Source organism: Nerophis lumbriciformis, linkage group LG08 (genome assembly GCF_033978685.3).
Source record: "Nerophis lumbriciformis linkage group LG08, RoL_Nlum_v2.1, whole genome shotgun sequence".
NCBI classification, from domain to species: Eukaryota; Metazoa; Chordata; class Actinopteri; order Syngnathiformes; family Syngnathidae; genus Nerophis; species Nerophis lumbriciformis.
The window spans coordinates 48,082,501-48,109,267 of record NC_084555.2 but is presented as its reverse complement, the minus strand read 5'-3'; the positions used below and the strand labels follow the sequence as shown (position 1 = coordinate 48,109,267).

General features: G+C 42.6%; 1 protein-coding gene and 1 long non-coding RNA gene across 2 annotated transcripts in view; one reads left to right on the top strand and one right to left on the bottom strand.

The window, feature by feature from the left end:
- The window catches only part of LOC133611942 (transmembrane protein 116), a 485,483-nt gene that overhangs the window by 339,883 nt on the left and 118,833 nt on the right, over positions 1–26,767 (top strand). The window lies entirely within an intron of this gene.
- LOC133611943 (uncharacterized) lies at positions 14,229–15,509 on the bottom strand. The gene is made up of 3 exons (XR_012050564.1): positions 15,108–15,509; positions 14,869–14,974; positions 14,229–14,615 (listed from the first exon to the last, which is right to left on the bottom strand). It is a non-coding gene; the product is annotated as an uncharacterized lncRNA (long non-coding RNA).

Below are 26,767 nucleotides of genomic sequence, written 5' to 3'. Positions count from 1 at the left end.
GAGAAAAAAAAAAAAAGTCACGTGATGCTGCTTTCACTTCACCTGCCCGATTGTGTGTGTGTGTGTGTGTGTGTGTGTGTGTGTGTGTGTGTGTGTGTGTGTGTGTATGTTCTGGCAATGCTTACTTAATGGGGACATGGCTCTGTTTACACAGTCACCTTTAGGGGACCTCTGACAGTATGGGGACAAAAAAACAGGTCCCCTAAAGGGAAACCTTTTTAATGATTTGTCTCCTCCAGGCTAGACTACTGCAACGCACTTCTTGTCGGGATCCCCAGCAAGAACATCCAGAAGCTGCAATACGTACAGAATAGTGCTGCTAGGATCATACTTGCCAACCTTGAGACCTCCGATTTCGGGAGGTGGGGGGAGGAGTGGGCGGGGTCGGGGTGAGACGGGGGCGTGGTTGGGGGCGTGGCTAAAAGGGGAGGAGTATATTTACAGCTAGAATTCAACAAGTCAAGTATTTCATATATATATAGATATTAGAGATGCGCGGATAGACAATTATTTCATCCGCAACCGCATCAGAAAGTCGTCAACCATCCGCCATCCAACCGGCCTAACATTTGATCAGAACCGCACCCGCCCGCACCCGCCCGTTGTTATATATCTAATATAGACGATGCAAGGCATTAGTGAGGTTATAAAGCTTTTGCCTGTTAAAGAAAGGAGACTGATCCAATGCAGCACAGACATTCGCGTGCCACGCTGTCACGACCCAGACGCACACCAGTGCGCAATCATATGGGAGCCGCGCTGAGCGCACCTCCAAGCGCGTCTCGCTGCCGGCGACGGCCGGGTATGGGCCCGACGCTCCAGCGCCATCCATTTTCAGGGCTAGTTGATTCGGCAGGTGGGTTGTTACACACTCCTTAGCGGGTTCCAACTTCCATGGCCACCGTCCTGCTGTCTATATCAACCAGGGTGAGCCCCACCCCTTTCGTGAGCGCACTGCGCGCGGAGTGACCCCTGTTACGCGCCCCCGGCAACAGGGGTGGCGGGCAGGTAAGCTGCGCGGGCGGAGCGTGCGGAGTGACCCCTGTTACGAGCCCCCGGCCACGGGGGTGGCGGGCAGGTAAGCTGCTTACCTGCTGCGCGTGACGCCGGCCGCGGCGAAGGCGGACGAGGCGGGGTGTCGGTGCGGTGGGCGCGGTGGTGACCCTGGACGTGCGTCGGGCCCTTCTCGCGGATCGCCTCAGCTACGGCTCCTGGTGGGGCCGTCTCGGGGGAAGGGGTCTCGGTCCCAGACCCCGGCGAGGCGTCCCTTCTCCGCTCCGTAAAAGTGTCCATCTCTTTTTTTTTTTTTCTTCTGTTGTGGCATATGCTGCAGGTGCCTGCTCGTTTTTCGTATGTGGGTAACAACATTTAACTATGTATATATATTTCCGAATTGGTTTAACTGCCACCCGCCTGAATCTATTTAAAATCTAATTTTTTTTATTTCAACCACCCGACCCGACCCGACCCGCGGATAAAATCTAATTTTTTTAAATTTCATCCGCCCGATCCGCGGATAATCCGCGGACTCCGCGGTTGTGCCCGCAAACCGCGCATCTCTAATATATATATATATATATTTATTTTATTATATATATATATATAAAATTAATACTTGAATTTCAGTGTTCATTTATTTACACATATACACACACATAACACTCATCTACTCATTGTTGAGTTAAGGGTTGAATTGTCCATCCTTGTTCTATTCTCTGTCACTATTTTTCTAACCATGCTGAACACCCTCTCTGATGATGCAAAATGTGTGGCACGCACAAAAGTGCTTTCATCAAATGCACTAGATGGCAGCATTGTCCTGTTTAAGAGTGTCACAACATTGCTGTTTACGGCAGACGAACTGCTTTACGGTATACAAAAACGTGACTGCTGTTGTTGTGTGTTGTTGCCGCGCTGGGAGGACGTTAATGAAACTGCCTAACAATAAACCCATGAGGACCTGAGTCCGCCTGAATTTCGGGAGATTTTCGAGAGAAAATTTGTCCCGGGAGGTTTTCGGGAGAGGCGCTGAATTTCGGGAGTCTCCCGGAAAATCCGGGAGGGTTGGCAAGTATGGCTAGGATCCTGATGAGAGTACGAAAATACGACCACATCACACCAACTCTCAAATCCCTTCACTGGCTTCCTGTTCTACTCAGGATTGAATTCAAAGTCTCCCTACTAACCCACCAGTGCCTCCATGGAAATGCCCCCCTCTACCTCAAAGAACTAAATACAGTTGGTCGCTACATCTGTAAGTGCAAGTTAAAACTCTACTATGCAAAGCAAAAGCCATTTATCAACAACACCCAGAAACGCCGCCGGCTTCTCTGGGCCCGAGATCATCTAAGATGGACTCATGCAAAGTGGAAAAATGTTCTGTGGTCTGACGAGTCCACATTTCAAATTGTTTTTGGAAATATTCGACATCGTGTCAAAGGGGGAAGCGAGCCATCCAGACTGTTATCGACGCAAAGTTGAAAAGCCAGCATCTGTGATAGTATGGGGGTGCATTAGTGCCCAAGGCATGGGTAACTTACACATCTGTGAAGGCACCATTAACGCTGAAAGGTACATACAGGTTTTGGAACAACATATGCTGCCATCTAAGCGCCGTCTTTTTCATGGACGCCCGTGCTTATTTCAGCAAGACAATGCCAAGCCACATTCAGCACGTGTTACAACAGCGTGGCTTCGTAAAAAAAGAGTGCGGGTACTTCCTTGGCCCGCCTGCAGTCCAGACCTGTCTCCCATCGAAAATGTGTGACGCATTATGAAGCGTATATGTATGTGTATGTATGTATGTATATATATATGTATGTATATATATGTATATTTGTGTGTATGTATATGTATATATATGTATGTATATATATATATATATATATATATATATATATATATATATATATATATATATATATATATATATATACATATACATTTTATATGTGGGATCTGAGCCGAGGATGTAGTTGTGGCTTGTGCAGCCCTTTGAGACACTTGTGATTAAGGGCTATATAAATAAACTTTGATTGATTGATTGATTGAAAATACGACAGCGGAGACCCCGGACTGTTGAACGACTGAAGCTCTACATAAAACAAGAATGGGAAAGAATTCCACTTTCAAAGCTTCAACAATTAGTTTCCTCAGTTCCCAATCGTTTATTGAGTGTTGTTAAAAGAAAAAGTGATGTAACACAGTGGTGAACATGCCCTTTCCCAACTACTTTGGCACGTGTTGCAGCCATGAAATTCTAAGTTAATTATTATTTGCAAAAAAAAAAAAAAAAAAGTTTATGAGTTTGAACATCAATATCTTGTCTTTGTAGTGCATTCGGGTTGAAAAGGATTTGCAAATCATTGTATTCCGTTTATATTTACATCTAACACAATTTCCCAACTCATATGGAAACGGGGTTTGTATCAATAGAAATCCTATAGTGAACATACCCTGGACAAGTCATTAGGTACCCAATCTAATAAGCTCCAATGCAAGAGCTACAGTATATTACAAAAGTATGCTATACAAAGACAGAAATGCTCAAAGGTAATCATGTAACAATGTTTTATTTTTGTGGCTAGTTGTGGCTAGGTTGCAGTACAAGATATGTAGGCGAATAAGCACCCCAAAAAATATATAATCTAAACGGAGTATCTTTGTATTCGTAATGACAGAATGTTTGTATTATTCATCCTAATATGTTCATTAAATTGTCCAAGTGTAATTGATGTTGCTGCACCGACGCAATTCGTCGGCGATCACTCGAAACGAGTATGATTGTCCTCCTGTTGGTGGGACTGCCTTCAGGAGAACGCCTGTGCGTGGAATCTTTTAAAGTGGGGAGATTGGTGCACAGACAGCCACCACACTGTCATTGGCAAAGAGAAGGCCAGCGTCCAATGGCATGGAGACCAAGCCAATTGGGGACCCATCTTTGCTGCAGCCTTCTTCCGCCTTTGTGACCATTGTGGAGCTTCCATGCAACCATCATTCGCCCACTCCACCGTTGAGGTCTTTTATGCAATAACGCAGAGGTAGATAGATAGATAGATAGTAGGGGTGTAACGGTACGTTGTATTGAACCCTTTCGGTATGGGGGGTTCGGTTCGGTTCGGAGGTGTACCGAACGAGTTTCCACACGAACATATTAAGCTAAGCTAAAGTCTTAACAAGCTGCTCCGCTTCCTTCTGCCTGTCTCTGTCAGAACTCTACATAGCACCCAGCATTGTCCCACCCACACAACCATCTGATTGGTTACATACAGAGCGGTAACAGCCAATCAGCAGTGCATATTTTGTCATTTTATTTAATCTGAGCAACAATTTGAGGCAGTTTAATGTGGATTAACGTGGGAAGAATTATTATAGTGTTCCCAATGTTAAAAGGATAAAGCCATTGTTTACAAATTTGGTAAATAAATAACCAAAACATTTATATTTTGTTGTTTTCTTATTGTACCGAAAATGAACCAAACCGTGACCTCTAAACTGAGGTACGTACTGTCGGAGGCAGATATTTACATATATCCGTATTTAAGTGTTACTTCTTTATTTTCATAATCATATTACAAAACAGCTGGTGTTTTTCTTCCAATTGTGATCTTTTGGTTGTCTGCAAATACTGTGTGCTAACCTTGAATATGGAATGTAAGAAAGAGAGATACTCCTTCTTCTTATCTATTCTTCTGTCCAGCTGCAGAGGAAAATGGGCATGTGTTTGGGCTGGAAAGACAAGACAGCGAGGGTGGGAGGGAGAGAGACTTTATAGAAGAGAAGGTTTCCATTTTTGAGAGGAGACCATCTTAGCTGCGTGATTGAATGTTCTATGCTGGACTGGTCTCATTTATATTTACAAAGCTTTGCAAATATATACAAAATACCTATTCTGTCTCTGGTGGTTCTTTTACTCAGCTTTAAGTGTCGTAAAGAGCTTGGGAGCGACGACCAGAAACTTGAAATCCCTGGGAGGAACAACTGGTCCAAACGCAACAGTACCCAACCAAATTTTTTGTGTATTGTTACACAAAAAAATGTTTATTGATTCCTTCAGGAGAGTTCCCTCAGGAAAATTAAAACGGTGTCAAAGTCCTTTTCACTGAGGGCCACTTGGACGTTATGTTTGGCCCCAGAGGACCGCTTCTAACAATGAATACTATTATTAAACCATATTTGTAAGTATTTCATTAGTAGATTTAAAAAAAATTAAAATGTAAAAAAAAAAAAGGTAATGTAGGAGCCAAATAGAGAGCCATACTTGAATCTATGTTTATTTTATTATTTTGAGTGATTGATGTGTGTATGTCAGTGTGCACCCTTTGCAGGTGGTGAAAAGTTCCCACGCAAGCCTATAAGGGGCAGGAGCGTGCTGGGCGCGTGATTGGCAGTCGGGCACCAGCATACCGTCTTTGACCTCACCTGTCTGTAGACCTCAGCTTTATATAGGCTAACATTTATTTTGTTTCCCGAGTATTCTGTTCCTTGATTTTTGTAAATAAAACAATCTTCAATTGCGCTGCTGGATCAGTTTGAATTAGTGGATGGATAGCGGGAAAAGGAAGAATTTGTGACAAGGAAGGCTGTGTATATGGTGTGAGTCAGACAAGATGCCCGCGCCACAAGTGGAACAAACATTTGAAACAAAGGGGTTATAGGAACAATCACTTTCAGTGTTTTACGCCACTTCAAGTTGTCAAAGACGCGCTGTGGAAGTACAGCCGACAGGATTGCGCACCAAACAGGAAGAAAGGCCAAAAGCGCATGCTTGGTGCAGAAGAACAAAGGACTTCTTTCATTTAAGGTTTGTGATAAACCATCAAACTCATTCGTTAAAAGGACTCTATAGTAATATAAAGTGAGTTTTTTTTGGACATTATCATGCAAGAAAAGTTTATTTTTGGGACCGCGATCACCGCGTAATGATTTTTAAAGGTTGCATTACAAACATTTGGTGAAGGGCTTGCGCGCGCGCGCGCCCGACGGCCCGTGAACGGACATTTAATTCCCCAAAAGGATAAAGACTGTTATTGAAACCTTTTATATTCGCTTGGAAGTGTAAATGTTTTTTGATGCACCAAGTGAAGGATTTTTGTTGATTAAAAGAGGAAAATGTCAGCTAATAATTCAGCCGAAGGAGAGGAAATGACGTCAATTGCGCAGGAGGCTTCTCGTGTGCGCGCCGCCAGAATAGGCAAAATGTCACACATAACAAGGCGAATGAACATTGTGCGCAATTTGATGGTGGATGCAGAGGCTTTAAAAGAAGTGAAAATAAATATGAGCAAGTTTAATGAATTCCTAATGGAGTTTAAATCTCTGCACAGATCATATTCTGAAGGTTTAGAGCCAGACGAGCGAAGGGATGATGACCAAACATGGTATCAGCCTAAAATTGCTCTTATAGATGCCTTTGAAGCTGAGGTGTCCCGATGGATATCAGATCTTGAAAACCCCTCAACCCACACCTGTGCTCCTCCACCTAAGGACATTGCTATATTTAAAGACAGTGATTTATTAACTGGTCATTTTAAGGACAATTTAGAAGCGGCGGACAGCCTATATAGGCATGAACTAACTGGTCACCCAGGCATAGTGTCAAGCAGGGAGGCATCAGTCAAGTCCTCCAGTTCAGGACGGTCATCCAATAATTCCTCTTCATCATTGCGGATTAGAGTGGAGGTGGAGAAGGCTGCTTTGACAGCCAGGGCAGCAAGGTTGCAGGAAAAGCATGGTATTGAAGAACAGGAGTTAATGTGCAGAAAAAAAAGAGAGGCTTTGGAGTTGAAAACAGAAATAGAGGCGGCTAATGCTAAAATTAACTACTTGAGGGAAGTAGAAGGTTTAGTGGTGCATGGTGCAGATCAGAGAGCAGTGGTTACAGGGGTAGCATTTGATCCATCCGGGTGTGGTTCACCTGTGGGAGGCCCAGTGGTTAGGCCCAAGGAAGGAGTTCAGATGCAGTTCCCCACTACTCTGTTCGATGCATCTATACCCCAAGTTCCACCTGCCAGCTTCCAACCTCAACAGGCCCCAATTCAGCATGCCAGCCTCCAACTCCAACCCCAACCTCAGCAGGCCCCAACTCAACTGCAGCAGGTCCCAGTTCTACCTCTGCAGGCCCCAGGTCAGCCTGCCGGTCTCTATCCCCAGCAGGCCCCCGTTCACCAAGCTGTGCCTGCCAGTTTCCAGTTCCAACCTCAACAAGCCATCCCCAGCTCAACACAGAACAATCAGCTGATCAAAATTCTGGAAGCCCAAAATGAACTGACAAAAATTCTTGTGAAACAGCAGCTTCTGTCCACTCTCCCACAAGGAAGTGTTCCCCTCTTTGATGGACAAATCTTGGAGTACAAGTCATTCATCCATTCCTTTGAACACATGGTCGAAAGTAAAACTGACAATGACAGGGACAGGTTGCAGTTTCTCATCCAGTACACAAAAGGCCATGCTCAAAAGCTAGTCAAAAGTTGTGAATATATGTCACCAGATAGAGGCTACCAGAAAGCCAAAAGGTTGTTAAAAGAGAACTTTGGTCATGACTTTAAAATTGCCTGTGCTTATCTCGATAAGGTCCAGACCTGGCCTCAAATCAGGGCAGAGGATTCCAAATCTTTGCAGGAGTACGCCATGTTCCTCAGGAGCTGCTGTAATGCCATGGAGGAGACGGAGTACATGGACGAACTGGACACAGTGGCCAATATGAAAAACATTGCGTTTAAGTTGCCCTTCAAGCTGAAGGAGAAATGGCGCAACAAAGCCTATGAGCAGCAGGAAGAGCACAACCGCAAGGTGAGGGTTTTAGACCTGGTTAGCTTTATAGAAAAGCAAGCTCGTGTGGCAGCCCATCCAGTCTTTGGAGAGCTAAGGGTACAGGAGCAGTCAGCCAGCATAGGAAAGGCTAGCGCTAGACCCTCTGTAAAGCCACAACACTCAAAGTTAGCTGGTAGTAGTTTTGCTACGAGTATTACTATTAGCCCAATGGAGTCCAAGCCAGAGTCTGAGTCAGAGCCCATTTGTCCACTTTGTAAAAACAAACACCCACTAGAGTTGTGTAGACTGTTCATTAAGAAGCAGCACAGAGACAAGCTTAGTTTCCTAAAGAGCCAGGGCATATGCTTTGCCTGTCTTTCAATAGGGCACATGAGTTCTGTTTGTCCAAGTCGTCACACATGTAGCATGTGTAAAAAATCTCACCCAAGTGTCTTACATTATGACAGGAAAGACAAGGTATCAAAAGAGATAGAAACGCCCTCTAGAGATGTAAGCAGTGCAGGAACAGAGCTATGTGGCCATATAGGGGCCGGGAACCAAGAGAGTGTTCTGTCCATTGTCCCAGTCAAAGTTAAGGCCGGGAAGGGCAGCCAGGTCCTTTCAGTTTATGCCCTCCTTGACCCTGGATCCTCCGCTAGCTTCTGTTCTGAACAGCTTATGTCCCAGTTGAACATAAAGGGAGTAAAGACCCACATCCTACTAAGGACCATAAATCAGAAAAAGTCTGTCTCAACTCACATGGTAGCTGGGCTGGAAGTGTCTGCACTGGACAACAATCATTTCCTACCTCTTCCTGTTGTCTTCACACAGAAAGAAATGCCAGTCACCACAAGCAGCATCCCCAAACAGGAAGACATAGCACCATGGCCATATTTAGGCAACGTTATACTCCCGAGCATCAGTTCAAAGGTGGAGCTGTTGATAGGCACAAATGCTCCAAAACTGTTAGAGCCATGGGAGGTTATAAATAGCCATGGTGGGGGTCCATATGCAATGAGAACGCTATTGGGATGGGTGGTTAACGGGCCATTTAGAGGTCGGAATAGTGAGGCAGTGAGTGCAACTGTGAACAGTATTTCAGTTGCAAATCTGGAGGAGCTTCTAATTTCCCAGTATAACCTGGAATTCAGTGAGGTAGTGTCAGAGGAAAAGACTGAGCTGTCAGTAGAAGACAAACAGTTTTTAGAGATAGCCAATGAGGCAGTGCTACAGGACGGACACTACAACCTGAAATTACCCTTCAGAAAGCCCACGGTCAACCTGCCCAACAATTGCCCAAGTGCCGAACAGCGCCTCCAAAGCCTGAAAAGAAAAATGGAAAGGAACCAGCAACTCAAACAGAAGTGTGTTGCATCTCTCAATAACATTCTGGAAAGCAACTATGCTGAGGAGGTGCCAGAGGAGGAGCTCAGCCAGACAAAAGTTTGGTACATACCACACCACAGAGTGTACCACCCCAAAAAGAAGAAACTCAGGATGGTCTTTGACTGTGCAGCCGCCTACAAAGGTGTGACCCTCAAAACAAAGCTGTCTCAATGGAGGTATGTGGGCAGTAAGGACAATCCAGCTGACGATTCCTCCAGAGGACGGAGTACAGGCAGATTCATGCAGCAAAGGAGATGGATATATGCCCCTGACTTCTTATGGAAAGTAGAGGAAAGCTGGCCTGCACAGGAAGCATTGGACTCCAAGTCAGTGTTACAGGATGACCCAGAAGTCAGAAAGAACACTACTGTCTTCACTACAGTGGTAAACACTGAACCCCCCACAAGCCAGCTGCTTTCCACCTTTTCAAATTGGAAAAAGCACCTTAGAGCAATGGCACGTTTACCCCAAGAGAGAATCGTCAACAGTCGTACCCTCTCCACAGTCTCCCCAGATCCACAGGACTTAGAGCCGTTGACCCCAAACCACATTCTCCTTCTAAAAACTCAACCCATCATTCCCCCTGGCACCTTCGAGAAAAAGGATCTCTACGCCAGGCGCCGCTGGAAACAGGTCCAGTATATGGCTGACCTTTTCTGGCACAGATGGACAAGGGAGTACCTGGCGCTTCTGCAGGAAAGACAGAAATGGACCCAAGTGAGGAACAACCTGCAGCCAGGAGATGTGGTCCTGGTGGTCGACCCCACAGCCCCACGGGGCTCCTGGCCATTGGGCAGAGTACTGGAGACTCGGCCAGATGGAGGAGGCCTGGTCCGGTCAGTCAAGCTCCAAACAAAGACTTCAGTCATCGAAAGGCCTATCACCAAGCTGTGCCGCATCTTGGAGGCTGAGAGCTGACTCGTCAGCCATGGAGACCAGACCACAAGACACGCACAAGGGGCGTAATGTATATACTTTATTTTCTCTCAAGGCTTTGCCTTTTGTTTGTTTATTATGGAATAGGCTCCTTTTTTCATTAAATTAATGTATGTGATTGAGTCTGTAAAGATCAATCAGGGGCCGGTGTGTAGGAGCCAAATAGAGAGCCATACTTGAATCTATGTTTATTTTATTATTTTGAGTGATTGATGTGTGTATGTCAGTGTGCACCCTTTGCAGGTGGTGAAAAGTTCCCACGCAAGCCTATAAGGGGCAGGAGCGTGCTGGGCGCGTGATTGGCAGTCGGGCACCAGCATACCGTCTTTGACCTCACCTGTCTGTAGACCTCAGCTTTATATAGGCTAACATTTATTTTGTTTCCCGAGTATTCTGTTCCTTGATTTTTGTAAATAAAACAATCTTCAATTGCGCTGCTGGATCAGTTTGAATTAGTGGATGGATAGCGGGAAAAGGAAGAATTCGTGACAAGGAAGGCTGTGTATATGGTGTGAGTCAGACAAGATGCCCGCGCCACAAGTGGAACAAACATTTGAAACAAAGGGGTTATAGGAACAATCACTTTCAGTGTTTTACGCCACTTCAGGTAAATTGCAATAATTTCACCTCAACATTTGATGTACATTACTGTAAATGTAGTATATATTACTGTAAATAGAAAAACAATACATTTTATGGTTAAACAAAAGCAGCTCAGTAGCCAGAATTTTACTGTAAAATGTACTTTTGTTTTTTTACTGTAAATTAAAAAAAAATGCAATTTTACAATAAAATGTTGGCACCTGAGCTGCCAGTTTGTTTGCCCCCCCGCAAATCAACAATTGTAAATGTTTGGTGTATTACTGTAAATGCCAACACGGCACCACCGTTTATTACAGTAAAAAAAATTAACACAATTTTTATTTAGAGGAAAATGCTGTAAAAAGCACAGTAAATGCCACAATTTGACCTTGAAATCTATTGCTAATTTTACATTGCACAATTTGATGGATAACTTAGTATTTATTTATATTTAAAAAATGGTTTGAATGTTTGGTCATATATAATTAGACAATATTTAGGTTAACATTATTTAGTGGGTTAACATAATTGATGTGTAAAATTCACATTTTAAAAACGTCCGTAAAAAAATGTGTGCGATATTTCTTGTTCCGTTGTTGTGGATAAAGTTGATTGAAAGCAGTGACGTCACAAGTTCCTGTTCCGTTGTTGTGGATAAAGTTGATTGAAAGCGGTGACGTCACGGGTTCCACGTTGGCAGGTGTTGTGCCGGAAAACGCACCCCTGCCATAATATGCACCCCCTGACGCGGGAGCGCGCTTACGTCACTCGTCACTCGATTGCATCACTCGTCTCGAAAAGTATATCTAACTCGGCTGTTGGCTGAAATAGCCTCTTTTAAATCGCCTCTTTCGGCATAAAAAAGTACATAAAGTGAAATAATCCAAGTTTTCTTTAATTACTTGTGGATGAATTAAAAATTGTGAGCATTTAATGATTTCGCCGTCATTCAAGTGGCTGAAATCGCCTCTTTCGGCATAAAAAAGTACATAAAGTGAAATAATCCAAGTTTTCTTTACTTGTGCTTTACTTGTGGATTAATTAAAAATTGTGAGCCTTTAATGATTTCGCCGTCATTCAAGTGGCTGAAATCGCCTCTTTCGGCATAAAAAAGTACATAAAGTGAAATAATCCAAGTTTACTTTAATTGTGCTTTACTTGTGGATGAATTAAAAATTGTGAGCATTTAATGATTTCGCCGTCATTAGATCAGATAAGGCGAAAACAACCAATTAATATTGGAATATTTGCTGTCCCGAAAATGTAGTATAATTGACAGCTATACTGTAAAGAATATGTACACCAAAGTAAACCTCTATTACATTTCACACCTGCCACAGAGTGCACCCCCCATCTATCTCTGGCTAGGAAGGTCCTAGAGACATGAAACTCACCCTGGTTACTAATCATAGCCCCCCGGGTATACATTGAAAACCATGTGAAAATTGGACTACCAGAACTGGAGTTATGGGGGGGGGGGGGGGGGTGCATTTCCCACCTGCCATAAAATGCACCCCCCATCTATCTCTGGTTAGGAAGGTCATAGAGACACGAAACTCACCCTGGTTACTCATCATAGCCCCCCCTGTATACAGTGAGAACCATGTGAAAATTGGACCTCCAGAGGTGGAGTTATTTGCATTTTCAGGCAGGACGTTCAGGCCAGCTGCCTGAGAATGCACCCCCTATGTTTTTCTTGGTATGTACAGTGTCCCCAGCTCTTGGTACATGGGACTTCTCTAACAAAGTTTACCTCACAATAGAGATAAAGTCCCTGTCACACCAAACATCATAAATACATCGGTATTACGATAATATAATCTGAAACCAGTCTTGTAATTAAATAGGTTTTTTCAGGTCAGAGGAGAAGAAATATAATTTCTTATCAAACAAGGTATAATGCAATTTATTTTAATACAAACAAATAACAAAATCCACCAATAGTTAAATAATTTATATATACAATATTAAAAGTCAAACGTCAAATAAAGTGAACACAAAGACAAGAACACTTTTTGGTAATAAAATGTAACTCCTCATAAAAAACTATACATCTATAAACAGAAATATTATTATATATTGGGCAGAAGGGGATAACATAAATATAGTTTAATACTTCCAACACTCCCCTCATCATGAACACGCAGGGCACAGGTAATCCCCATCCACATCTGGCCTCAGGACACACTCATGGTGAAACCACCTATCACAGATGTCACAGCAGATCTAAGGTGGGGGAGGAGGATGGAGGTGAGGAGGCAGATAAGTTGGGCCATTAAATGTATATAAATTCCGAATTTAAATAATTCATCATTATCACTGTTACAGCTCCATATCGAGACTTCACAGCCACAGAATCCACTTGCTCATACTACACATGAAATGGACTGAGACCTTTTTCCAGCTTCTGTATGAAATGAGGGAGTAGGTCATGGAAGAGTTCAGTAAACTGTTCTGTATTTGTTGGTTTCACTAACATTTGTAGGGCTTATTACAATTTTTTATTTTTTTACCTCTTTATCATTCAACCAATTTGTACACAAACACATTGAAACAGAAGGTACACTGTTTGAACTCATACGCATTATGCATTGTCACCAAAATACATTTTCCATTTTACTACAATAATGATGTTATCTACGCCCTGCTATTTCACAGCCTGACTGTATTGCACAGTGAAAACGTACCCATTGAGGGTTATCGCTCTCCTCCATCCCACAGCTGTGACAGACCTTGCTGAGATCATCTGTTCCGAAAAAGAGTATGCATCAATATTCAGTCTCGAATTTCTTCAAATATCTTGCTGAAATTAAAATAAACTCCAGTAATATGTAATTGTATTAAGCTGTCCTGATTATTTGATTTAATCTGTGCCATCAATATTTTTTATGGTTTAAAAATGTTAGTGGCAAACCTCATTTGAAATACGTCATCATTTACCGAGAAAAAATCTGTTTTTAAATGTGTTAAAGTAAAGCAATATGTTAAGCAGTCAACCAATTTTCAAATTCTTAAAATCAAGACTGTCTTGTATTACCTGGAGCAGGGGTCCCCAAACTACGGTCCACGGGCCGGATCCGGCCCCCCAGCATCCAAAATCCGGCCCACAGGAAGTCACAAGTTAAACAAAAAGTTTTAATTTTTAATTTTTTAATTTTATTTTTTTTAAATCTTTCTTTTCTAATCCATTTTCTACCGCTTGTTACTCTTGGTGTCTCCGAGCTGCTCAGGCAAATCATATTGTCTAAAAATGAATTTTCCCATAGATAACGTGACAATGTTAAATGTTGATGAACATCAATGTTAATTGATGTTAAATGACAAAACAGATTATAAAGACAATGTATATATGAATATATACATACATATATATATATATATATATATATATATATATATATATATATATATATATATATATATATATATATATATATATATACATATATATATATATATATATATATATATATATATATATATATATACAGCCTGGCCCCCGGCCAAAATGTTTTAACCCAATGCGGCCCCCGAGTCAAAAAGTTTGGGGAACCCTGACATAGAGGGTTAAAAGAAAGTGAGACAGTAGGACCCAGAGGACCCCTTCCACACATGCACTATTAATGTTACTTAAATAATTCCAGAATATCCAGCATTTATAAATTGGTACAACATAGTGTCTTGTACCAAGGTTATGGGCAATTTCAGTTTAGAACTAAGCATTTGGATACAGTGCTGTACATTCCTCTATAATGATTTACCCATTCCCCTGTCATTTCAACTGAAGGGCATGGGATTTAAAACAGCTCAAACATGAAGTAATTAATATTGATCTGCTAAAAATAAAATTCACCTGTTTCTTGAAGGAGAATAGTGGCAATATCCAGTCTCAAATTGTTCACAGCCGAAAGGTGCGTCTCAATGTTAATTGGCTGCCCTTTCAATATTTTCTCTGCAAACTAAAAAAAAACTTAGGTTAGCGTATAAGCATCTTATGATAAATACATAAACTAGCAAGATGATAAGATCCATGTTTTTACTTTGAGCAACATATGATTATACGCAAGTTATTCTTGTTAACATCAAAATTTTGGGATATTTAATGGTACATATCACAAACATGTAAGAAACCAGGTCATGGATTTCTCTTATGAAAAAAGGTAATGACCTTGAGGTTGTCCACATTGTTTCAGTAGTTTACAGTACACTTACTTTTAAGGCCAGGACACCACATGATGTGCCATCTTGCTGGCGTGCATGGGCCAGAGTGCTGCATGTCCACCTTGTCACATTGCAGTCTTTCTTTCGCATAAAGGCCCTTAATGATAGAAATATTACTTGTAAAAAACTATTGCACCATTGTCATTTAGCAGCTCTTAGAGCTGCTTTTTGTCTGACGTTATAGTGCAAGTACTATGTATCAGACATCATCCTTTAATGGAAAAAAATACCTTGTTGACTCCAGGCATCTCTGAATGTTCCTTTTAGATTCCCCCAATGGATCCAAAAAAAGGCATCTCCTCTCATGTGGGTAGATGACCTTTGTATTTTTAACATGGAAACAAGATAAGTGAGGCACAAACCTACTATTAGACAGATTCATCTGTAAGATTGAAATGGTACATGAAAATATTTTAGACTTCAGAAATGGCATTTGAAAGGGAGTTTCACCCTTGAAAGTATAGAGGGCCTTCAATAACGTAAAATCAACTATGATTAGTTTATTCAAATTTACTCTAGAGTTTAATGTAGAAAAGAAAACGTAAATTGTGAGAAGTTAATATGGCTTGTGTGATATTTAGATATACGCTGGTTGCGTGGTGACGTCAATACGCACTAGCTAGTGGACAATGTTAGAACAGTTACGCCTGATGCATAAAGTACACCTACAAACATTACAGCTTGCTTTAAATGATATTGTTGCAATTCAACATACATTGATACACAATAACGTAAAATCAACTATGATTAGTTTATTCAAATGTACTCTAGAGTTTAATCGAGACAAGAAAACGTAAATTGTGAGAAGTTATATGGCTTCCTATCAAAATCATTGGCAAATAAAAACAAACGCAGTAAGTTTGGTATAGGTTTTTATTTATTTTGTGTTACATAGAAATAACACTGCACTTCTTCTGAATTGGAACATCCAAAAGGAACCAACTTTGAAACCATAATTTTCTTTTCTTCTGGAAACATGTTAAGAGACCAATAAATTGTGTGTTTTGGATTGACACAGCAGTGTGTGTGTGCGTGTGTGTAATATATATATATATATATATATATATATATATATATATATATATATATATATATATATACATATATATACATATATATATATATATATATATATATATATATATATATATATATATATATATATATATATATATATATATATATATATATATATATGTGTGTATACACACATATATAGACATTTTTAGAACAGCAATATCCCCCCCACTGCAAGGAAAGGGCTATGATGAGTAACCAGGGTGAGTTTCATGTCTCTAGGACCTTCCTAGCCAGAGATAGATGGGGGGTGCATTTTATGGCAGGTGGGAAATGCACCCCCCCATAACTCCACTTCTGGTAGTCCAATTTTCACATGGTTTTCAGTGTATACCCGGGGGGCTATGATGAGTAACCAGGGTGAGTTTCATGACTCTAGGACCTTCCTAGCCAGAGATAGATGGGGGGTGCATTTTATGGCAGGTGGGAAATGCACCCCCCCCATAACTCCACTTCTGGTAGTCCAATTTTCACATGGTTTTCAGTGTATACCGGGGGAGCTATGATGAGTAACCAGGGTGAGTTTCATGTCTCTAGGACCTTCCTAGCCAGAGATAGATGGGGGTTGCATTCTGTGGCAGGTGGGAAATGCACCCCCCCATAACTCCACTTCTGGTAGTCCAATTTTCACATGGTTTTCAGTGTATACCGGGGGGGCTATGATGAGTAACCAGGGTGAGTTTCATGTCTCTAGGACCTTCCTAGCCAGAGATAGATGGGGGGTGCATTCTGTGGCAGGTGGGAAATGCACCCCCCCATAACTCCACTTCTGGTAGTCCAATTTTCACATGGTTTTCAGTGTATACCCGGGGGGCTATGATTAGTAACCAGGGTGAGTTTCATGTCTCTAGAACCTTCCTAGCCAGAGATAGATGGGGGGTGCATTCTGTGGCAGGTGGGAAATGCACCCCCCCATAACTCCACTTCTGGTAGTCCAATTTTCACATGGTTTTCAATGTATACCCGGGGGGCTATGATTAGTAACCAGGGTGAGTTTCATGTCTCTAGGACCTTCCTAGCCAGAGATAGATGGGGGGTGCATTTTATGGCAGGTGGGAAATGCACCCCCCCATAACTCCACTTCTGGTAGTCCAATTTTCACATGGTTTTCAGTGTATACCGGGGGGGCTATGATGAGTAACCAGGGTGAGTTTCATGTCTCTAGGACCTTCCTAGCCAGAGATAGATGGGGGGTGCATTCTGTGGCAGGTGGGAAATGCACCCCCCCATAACTCCACTTCTGGTAGTCCAATTTTCACATGGTTTTCAGTGTATACCCGGGGGGCTATGATTAGTAACCAGGGTGAGTTTCATGTCTCTAGGACCTTCCTAGCCAGAGATAGATGGGGGGTGCATTCTGTGGCAGGTGGGAAATGCACCCCCCCATAACTCCACTTCTGGTAGTCCAATTTTCACATGGTTTTCAATGTATACCCGGGGGGCTATGATTAGTAACCAGGGTGAGTTTCATGTCTCTAGGACCTTCCTAGCCAGAGATAGATGGGGGGTGCATTTTATGGCAGGTGGGAAATGCACCCCCCCCATAACTCCAGTTCTGGTAGTCCAATTTTCACATGGTTTTCAGTGTATACCTGGGGGGCTATGATGAGTAACCAGGTTGAGTTTCATGTCTCTAGGACCTTCCTAGCCAGAGATAGATGGGGGGTGCATTCTGTGGCGGGTGGGAAATGCACCCCCCCCCATAACTCCACTTCTGGTAGTCCAATTTTCACATGGTTTTCAGTGTATACCCGGGGGGCTATGATGAGTAACCAGGGTGAGTTTCATGTCTCTAGGACCTTCCTAGCCAGAGATAGATGGGGGGTGCATTCTGTGGCAGGTGGGAAATGCACCCCCCCATAACTCCACTTCTGGTAGTCCAATTTTCACATGGTTTTCAGTGTATACCCGGGGGGCTATGATTAGTAACCAGGGTGAGTTTCATGTCTCTAGGACCTTCCTAGCCAGAGATAGATGGGGGGTGCATTTTATGGCAGGTGGGAAATGCACCCCCCCCATAACTCCACTTCTGGTAGTCCAATTTTCAGAAGGTTTTCAGTGTATACCCGGGGGGCTATGATGAGTAACCAGGGTGAGTTTCATGTCTCTAGGACCTTCCTAACCAGAGATAGATGGTGGGTGCATTTTATGGCAGGTGGGAAATGTACGAGTATTGGATCACGACAACACGTCGAATTGGATCACGACAACACGTCGAATGAAGCAGCAAACATTCGTTCTTCTTGATGTCTCTAAAAAAGTACATATAGAGGTTTACTTTGGTGTACATATTCTTTACAGTATAGCTGTCAATTATACTACATTTTCGGGACAGCAAATATTCCAATATTAATTGGTTGTTTTCGCCTTATCTGATCTAATGACGGCGAAATCATTAAATGCTCACAATTTTTAATTCATCCACAAGTAAAGCACAATTAAAGTAAACTTGGATTATTTCACTTTATGTACTTTTTTATGCCGAAAGAGGCGATTTCAGCCACTTGAATGACGGCGAAATCATTAAAGGCTCACAATTTTTAATTCATCCACAAGTAAAGCACAAGTAAAGAAAACTTGGATTATTTCACTTTATGTACTTTTTTATGCCGAAAGAGGCGATTTCAGCCACTTGAATGACGGCGAAATCATTAAATGCTCACAATTTTTAATTCATCCACAAGTAAAGCACAATTAAAGAAAACTTGGATTATTTCACTTTATGTACTTTTTTATGCCGAAAGAGGCGATTTAAAAGAGGCTATTTCAGCCAACAGCCGAGTTAGATATACTTTTCGAGACGAGTGATGCAATCGAGTGACGAGTGACGTAAGCGCGCTCCCGCGTCAGGGGGTGCATATTATGGCAGGGGTGCGTTTTCCGGCACAACACCTGCCAACGTGGAACCCGTGACGTCACCGCTTTCAATCAACTTTATCCACAACAACGGAACAGGAACTTGTGACGTCACTGCTTTCAATCAACTTTATCCACAACAACGGAACAAGAAATATCGCACACATTTTTATCCCGGACGTTTTTAAAATGTGAATTTTACACATCAATTATGTTAACCCACTAAATAATGTTAACCTAAATATTGTCTAATTATATATGACCAAACATTCAAACCATTTTTTAAATATAAATAAATACTAAGTTATCCATCAAATTGTGCAATGTAAAATTAGCAATAGATTTCAAGGTCAAATTGTGGCATTTACTGTGCTTTTTACAGCATTTTCCTCTAAATAAAAATTGTGTTAATTTTTTTTACTGTAATAAACGGTGGTGCCGTGTTGGCATTTACAGTAATACACCAAACATTTACAATTGTTGATTTGCGGGGGGGGCAAACAAACTGGCAGCTCAGGTGCCAACATTTTATTGTAAAATTGCATTTTTTTTTAATTTACAGTAAAAAAACAAAAGTACATTTTACAGTAAAATTCTGGCTACTGAGCTGCTTTTGTTTAACCATAAAATGTATTGTTTTTCTATTTACAGTAATATATACTACATTTACAGTAATGTACATCAAATGTTGAGGTGAAATTATTGCAATTTACCTGAAGTGGCGTAAAACACTGAAAGTGATTGTTCCTATAACCCCTTTGTTTCAAATGTTTGTTCCACTTGTGGCGCGGGCATCTTGTCTGACTCACACCATATACACAGCCTTCCTTGTCACGAATTCTTCCTTTTCCCGCTATCCATCCACTAATTCAAACTGATCCAGCAGCGCAATTGAAGATTGTTTTATTTACAAAAATCAAGGAACAGAATACTCGGGAAACAAAATAAATGTTAGCCTATATAAAGCTGAGGTCTACAGACAGGTGAGGTCAAAGACGGTATGCTGGTGCCCGACTGCCAATCACGCGCCCAGCACGCTCCTGCCCCTTATAGGCTTGCGTGGGAACTTTTCACCACCTGCAAAGGGTGCACACTGACATACACACATCAATCACTCAAAATAATAAAATAAACATAGATTCAAGTATGGCTCTCTATTTGGCTCCTACACACCGGCCCCTGATTGATCTTTACAGACTCAATCACATACATTAATTTAATGAAAAAAGGAGCCTATTCCATAATAAACAAACAAAAGGCAAAGCCTTGAGAGAAAATAAAGTATATACATTACGCCCCTTGTGCGTGTCTTGTGGTCTGGTCTCCATGGCTGACGAGTCAGCTCTCAGCCTCCAAGATGCGGCACAGCTTGGTGATAGGCCTTTCGATGACTGAAGTCTTTGTTTGGAGCTTGACTGACCGGACCAGGCCTCCTCCATCTGGCCGAGTCTCCAGTACTCTGCCCAATGGCCAGGAGCCCCGTGGGGCTGTGGGGTCGACCACCAGGACCACATCTCCTGGCTGCAGGTTGTTCCTCACTTGGGTCCATTTCTGTCTTTCCTGCAGAAGCGCCAGGTACTCCCTTGTCCATCTGTGCCAGAAAAGGTCAGCCATATACTGGACCTGTTTCCAGCGGCGCCTGGCGTAGAGATCCTTTTTCTCGAAGGTGCCAGGGGGAATGATGGGTTGAGTTTTTAGAAGGAGAATGTGGTTTGGGGTCAACGGCTCTAAGTCCTGTGGATCTGGGGAGACTGTGGAGAGGGTACGACTGTTGACGATTCTCTCTTGGGGTAAACGTGCCATTGCTCTAAGGTGCTTTTTCCAATTTGAAAAGGTGGAAAGCAGCTGGCTTGTGGGGGGTTCAGTGTTTACCACTGTAGTGAAGACAGTAGTGTTCTTTCTGACTTCTGGGTCATCCTGTAACACTGACTTGGAGTCCAATGCTTCCTGTGCAGGCCAGCTTTCCTCTACTTTCCATAAGAAGTCAGGGGCATATATCCATCTCCTTTGCTGCATGAATCTGCCTGTACTCCGTCCTCTGGAGGAATCGTCAGCTGGATTGTCCTTACTGCCCACATACCTCCATTGAGACAGCTTTGTTTTGAGGGTCACACCTTTGTAGGCGGCTGCACAGTCAAAGACCATCCTGAGTTTCTTCTTTTTGGGGTGGTACACTCTGTGGTGTGGTATGTACCAAACTTTTGTCTGGCTGAGCTCCTCCTCTGGCACCTCCTCAGCATAGTTGCTTTCCAGAATGTTATTGAGAGATGCAACACACTTCTGTTTGAGTTGCTGGTTCCTTTCCATTTTTCTTTTCAGGCTTTGGAGGCGCTGTTCGGCACTTGGGCAATTGTTGGGCAGGTTGACCGTGGGCTTTCTGAAGGGTAATTTCAGGTTGTAGTGTCCGTCCTGTAGCACTGCCTCATTGGCTATCTCTAAAAACTGTTTGTCTTCTACTGACAGCTCAGTCTTTTCCTCTGACACTACCTCACTGAATTCCAGGTTATACTGGGAAATTAGAAGCTCCTCCAGATTTGCAACTGAAATACTGTTCACAGTTGCACTCACTGCCTCACTATTCCGACCTCTAAATGGCCCGTTAACCACCCATCCCAATAGCGTTCTCATTGCATATGGACCCCCACCATGGCTATTTATAACCTCCCATGGCTCTAACAGTTTTGGAGCATTTGTGCCTATCAACAGCTCCACCTTTGAACTGATGCTCGGGAGTATAACGTTGCCTAAATATGGCCATGGTGCTATGTCTTCCTGTTTGGGGATGCTGCTTGTGGTGACTGGCATTTCTTTCTGTGTGAAGACAACAGGAAGAGGTAGGAAATGATTGTTGTCCAGTGCAGACACTTCCAGCCCAGCTACCATGTGAGTTGAGACAGACTTTTTCTGATTTATGGTCCTTAGTAGGATGTGGGTCTTTACTCCCTTTATGTTCAACTGGGACATAAGCTGTTCAGAACAGAAGCTAGCGGAGGATCCAGGGTCAAGGAGGGCATAAACTGAAAGGACCTGGCTGCCCTTCCCGGCCTTAACTTTGACTGGGACAATGGACAGAACACTCTCTTGGTTCCCGGCCCCTATATGGCCACATAGCTCTGTTCCTGCACTGCTTACATCTCTAGAGGGCGTTTCTATCTCTTTTGATACCTTGTCTTTCCTGTCATAATGTAAGACACTTGGGTGAGATTTTTTACACATGCTACATGTGTGACGACTTGGACAAACAGAACTCATGTGCCCTATTGAAAGACAGGCAAAGCATATGCCCTGGCTCTTTAGGAAACTAAGCTTGTCTCTGTGCTGCTTCTTAATGAACAGTCTACACAACTCTAGTGGGTGTTTGTTTTTACAAAGTGGACAAATGGGCTCTGACTCAGACTCTGGCTTGGACTCCATTGGGCTAATAGTAATACTCGTAGCAAAACTACTACCAGCTAACTTTGAGTGTTGTGGCTTTACAGAGGGTCTAGCGCTAGCCTTTCCTATGCTGGCTGACTGCTCCTGTACCCTTAGCTCTCCAAAGACTGGATGGGCTGCCACACGAGCTTGCTTTTCTATAAAGCTAACCAGGTCTAAAACCCTCACCTTGCGGTTGTGCTCTTCCTGCTGCTCATAGGCTTTGTTGCGCCATTTCTCCTTCAGCTTGAAGGGCAACTTAAACGCAATGTTTTTCATATTGGCCACTGTGTCCAGTTCGTCCATGTACTCCGTCTCCTCCATGGCATTACAGCAGCTCCTGAGGAACATGGCGTACTCCTGCAAAGATTTGGAATCCTCTGCCCTGATTTGAGGCCAGGTCTGGACCTTATCGAGATAAGCACAGGCAATTTTAAAGTCATGACCAAAGTTCTCTTTTAACAACCTTTTGGCTTTCTGGTAGCCTCTATCTGGTGACATATATTCACAACTTTTGACTAGCTTTTGAGCATGGCCTTTTGTGTACTGGATGAGAAACTGCAACCTGTCCCTGTCATTGTCAGTTTTACTTTCGACCATGTGTTCAAAGGAATGGATGAATGACTTGTACTCCAAGATTTGTCCATCAAAGAGGGGAACACTTCCTTGTGGGAGAGTGGACAGAAGCTGCTGTTTCACAAGAATTTTTGTCAGTTCATTTTGGGCTTCCAGAATTTTGATCAGCTGATTGTTCTGTGTTGAGCTGGGGATGGCTTGTTGAGGTTGGAACTGGAAACTGGCAGGCACAGCTTGGTGAACGGGGGCCTGCTGGGGATAGAGACCGGCAGGCTGACCTGGGGCCTGCAGAGGTAGAACTGGGACCTGCTGCAGTTGAGTTGGGGCCTGCTGAGGTTGGGGTTGGAGTTGGAGGCTGGCATGCTGAATTGGGGCCTGTTGAGGTTGGAAGCTGGCAGGTGGAACTTGGGGTATAGATGCATCGAACAGAGTAGTGGGGAACTGCATCTGAACTCCTTCCTTGGGCCTAACCACTGGGCCTCCCACAGGTGAACCACACCCGGATGGATCAAATGCTACCCCTGTAACCACTGCTCTCTGATCTGCACCATGCACCACTAAACCTTCTACTTCCCTCAAGTAGTTAATTTTAGCATTAGCCGCCTCTATTTCTGTTTTCAACTCCAAAGCCTCTCTTTTTTTTCTGCACATTAACTCCTGTTCTTCAATACCATGCTTTTCCTGCAACCTTGCTGCCCTGGCTGTCAAAGCAGCCTTCTCCACCTCCACTCTAATCCGCAATGATGAAGAGGAATTATTGGATGACCGTCCTGAACTGGAGGACTTGACTGATGCCTCCCTGCTTGACACTATGCCTGGGTGACCAGTTAGTTCATGCCTATATAGGCTGTCCGCCGCTTCTAAATTGTCCTTAAAATGACCAGTTAATAAATCACTGTCTTTAAATATAGCAATGTCCTTAGGTGGAGGAGCACAGGTGTGGGTTGAGGGGTTTTCAAGATCTGATATCCATCGGGACACCTCAGCTTCAAAGGCATCTATAAGAGCAATTTTAGGCTGATACCATGTTTGGTCATCATCCCTTCGCTCGTCTGGCTCTAAACCTTCAGAATATGATCTGTGCAGAGATTTAAACTCCATTAGGAATTCATTAAACTTGCTCATATTTATTTTCACTTCTTTTAAAGCCTCTGCATCCACCATCAAATTGCGCACAATGTTCATTCGCCTTGTTATGTGTGACATTTTGCCTATTCTGGCGGCGCGCACACGAGAAGCCTCCTGCGCAATTGACGTCATTTCCTCTCCTTCGGCTGAATTATTAGCTGACATTTTCCTCTTTTAATCAACAAAAATCCTTCACTTGGTGCATCAAAAAACATTTACACTTCCAAGCGAATATAAAAGGTTTCAATAACAGTCTTTATCCTTTTGGGGAATTAAATGTCCGTTCACGGGCCGTCGGGCGCGCGCGCGCGCAAGCCCTTCACCAAATGTTTGTAATGCAACCTTTAAAAATCATTACGCGGTGATCGCGGTCCCAAAAATAAACTTTTCTTGCATGATAATGTCCAAAAAAAACTCACTTTATATTACTATAGAGTCCTTTTAACGAATGAGTTTGATGGTTTATCACAAACCTTAAATGAAAGAAGTCCTTTGTTCTTCTGCACCAAGCATGCGCTTTTGGCCTTTCTTCCTGTTTGGTGCGCAATCCTGTCGGCTGTACTTCCACAGCGCGTCTTTGACAACTTGAAGTGGCGTAAAACACTGAAAGTGATTGTTCCTATAACCCCTTTGTTTCAAATGTTTGTTCCACTTGTGGCGCGGGCATCTTGTCTGACTCACACCATATACACAGCCTTCCTTGTCACGAATTCTTCCTTTTCCCGCTATCCATCCACTAATTCAAACTGATCCAGCAGCGCAATTGAAGATTGTTTTATTTACAAAAATCAAGGAACAGAATACTCGGGAAACAAAATAAATGTTAGCCTATATAAAGCTGAGGTCTACAGACAGGTGAGGTCAAAGACGGTATGCTGGTGCCCGACTGCCAATCACGCGCCCAGCACGCTCCTGCCCCTTATAGGCTTGCGTGGGAACTTTTCACCACCTGCAAAGGGTGCACACTGACATACACACATCAATCACTCAAAATAATAAAATAAACATAGATTCAAGTATGGCTCTCTATTTGGCTCCTACATTACCTTTTTTTTTTTTACATTTTAATTTTTTTTAAATCTACTAATGAAATACTTACAAATATGGTTTAATAATAGTATTCATTGTTAGAAGCGGTCCTCTGGGGCCAAACATAACGTCCAAGTGGCCCTCAGTGAAAAGGACTTTGACACCGTTTTAATTTTCCTGAGGGAACTCTCCTGAAGGAATCAATAAACATTTTTTTGTGTAACAATACACAAAAAATTTGGTTGGGTACTGTTGCGTTTGGACCAGTTGTTCCTCCCAGGGATTTCAAGTTTCTGGTCGTCGCTCCCAAGCTCTTTACGACACTTAAAGCTGAGTAAAAGAACCACCAGAGACAGAATAGGTATTTTGTATATATTTGCAAAGCTTTGTAAATATAAATGAGACCAGTCCAGCATAGAACATTCAATCACGCAGCTAAGATGGTCTCCTCTCAAAAATGGAAACCTTCTCTTCTATAAAGTCTCTCTCCCTCCCACCCTCGCTGTCTTGTCTTTCCAGCCCAAACACATGCCCATTTTCCTCTGCAGCTGGACAGAAGAATAGATAAGAAGAAGGAGTATCTCTCTTTCTTACATTCCATATTCAAGGTTAGCACACAGTATTTGCAGACAACCAAAAGATCACAATTGGAAGAAAAACACCAGCTGTTTTGTAATATGATTATGAAAATAAAGAAGTAACACTTAAATACGGATATATGTAAATATCTGCCTCCGACAGTACGTACCTCAGTTTAGAGGTCACGGTTTGGTTCATTTTCGGTACAATAAGAAAACAACAAAATATAAATGTTTTGGTTATTTATTTACCAAATTTGTAAACAATGGCTTTATCCTTTTAACATTGGGAACACTATAATAATTCTTCCCACGTTAATCCACATTAAACTGCCTCAAATTGTTGCTCAGATTAAATAAAATGACAAAATATGCACTGCTGATTGGCTGTTACCGCTCTGTATGTAACCAATCAGATGGTTGTGTGGGTGGGACAATGCTGGGTGCTATGTAGAGTTCTGACAGAGACAGGCAGAAGGAAGCGGAGCAGCTTGTTAAGACTTTAGCTTAGCTTAATATGTTCGTGTGGAAACTCGTTCGGTACACCTCCGAACCGAACCGAACCCCCCATACCGAAAGGGTTCAATACCACGTACCGTTACACCCCTACTATCTATCTATCTATCTACCTCTGCGTTATTGCATAAAAGACCTCAACGGTGGAGTGGGCGAATGATGGTTGCATGGAAGCTCCACAATGGTCACAAAGGCGGAAGAAGGCTGCAGCAAAGATGGGTCCCCAATTGGCTTGGTCTCCATGCCATTGGACGCTGGCCTTCTCTTTGCCAATGACAGTGTGGTGGCTGTCTGTGCACCAATCTCCCCACTTTAAAAGATTCCACGCACAGGCGTTCTCCTGAAGGCAGTCCCACCAACAGGAGGACAATCATACTCGTTTCGAGTGATCGCCGACGAATTGCGTCGGTGCAGCAACATCAATTACACTTGGACAATTTAATGAACATATTAGGATGAATAATACAAACATTCTGTCATTACGAATACAAAGATACTCCGTTTAGATTATATATTTTTTGGGGTGCTTATTCGCCTACATATCTTGTACTGCAACCTAGCCACAACTAGCCACAAAAATAAAACATTGTTACATGATTACCTTTGAGCATTTTTGTCTTTGTATAGCATACTTTTGTAATATACTGTAGCTCTTGCATTGGAGCTTATTAGATTGGGTACCTAATGACTTGTCCAGGGTATGTTCACTATAGGAT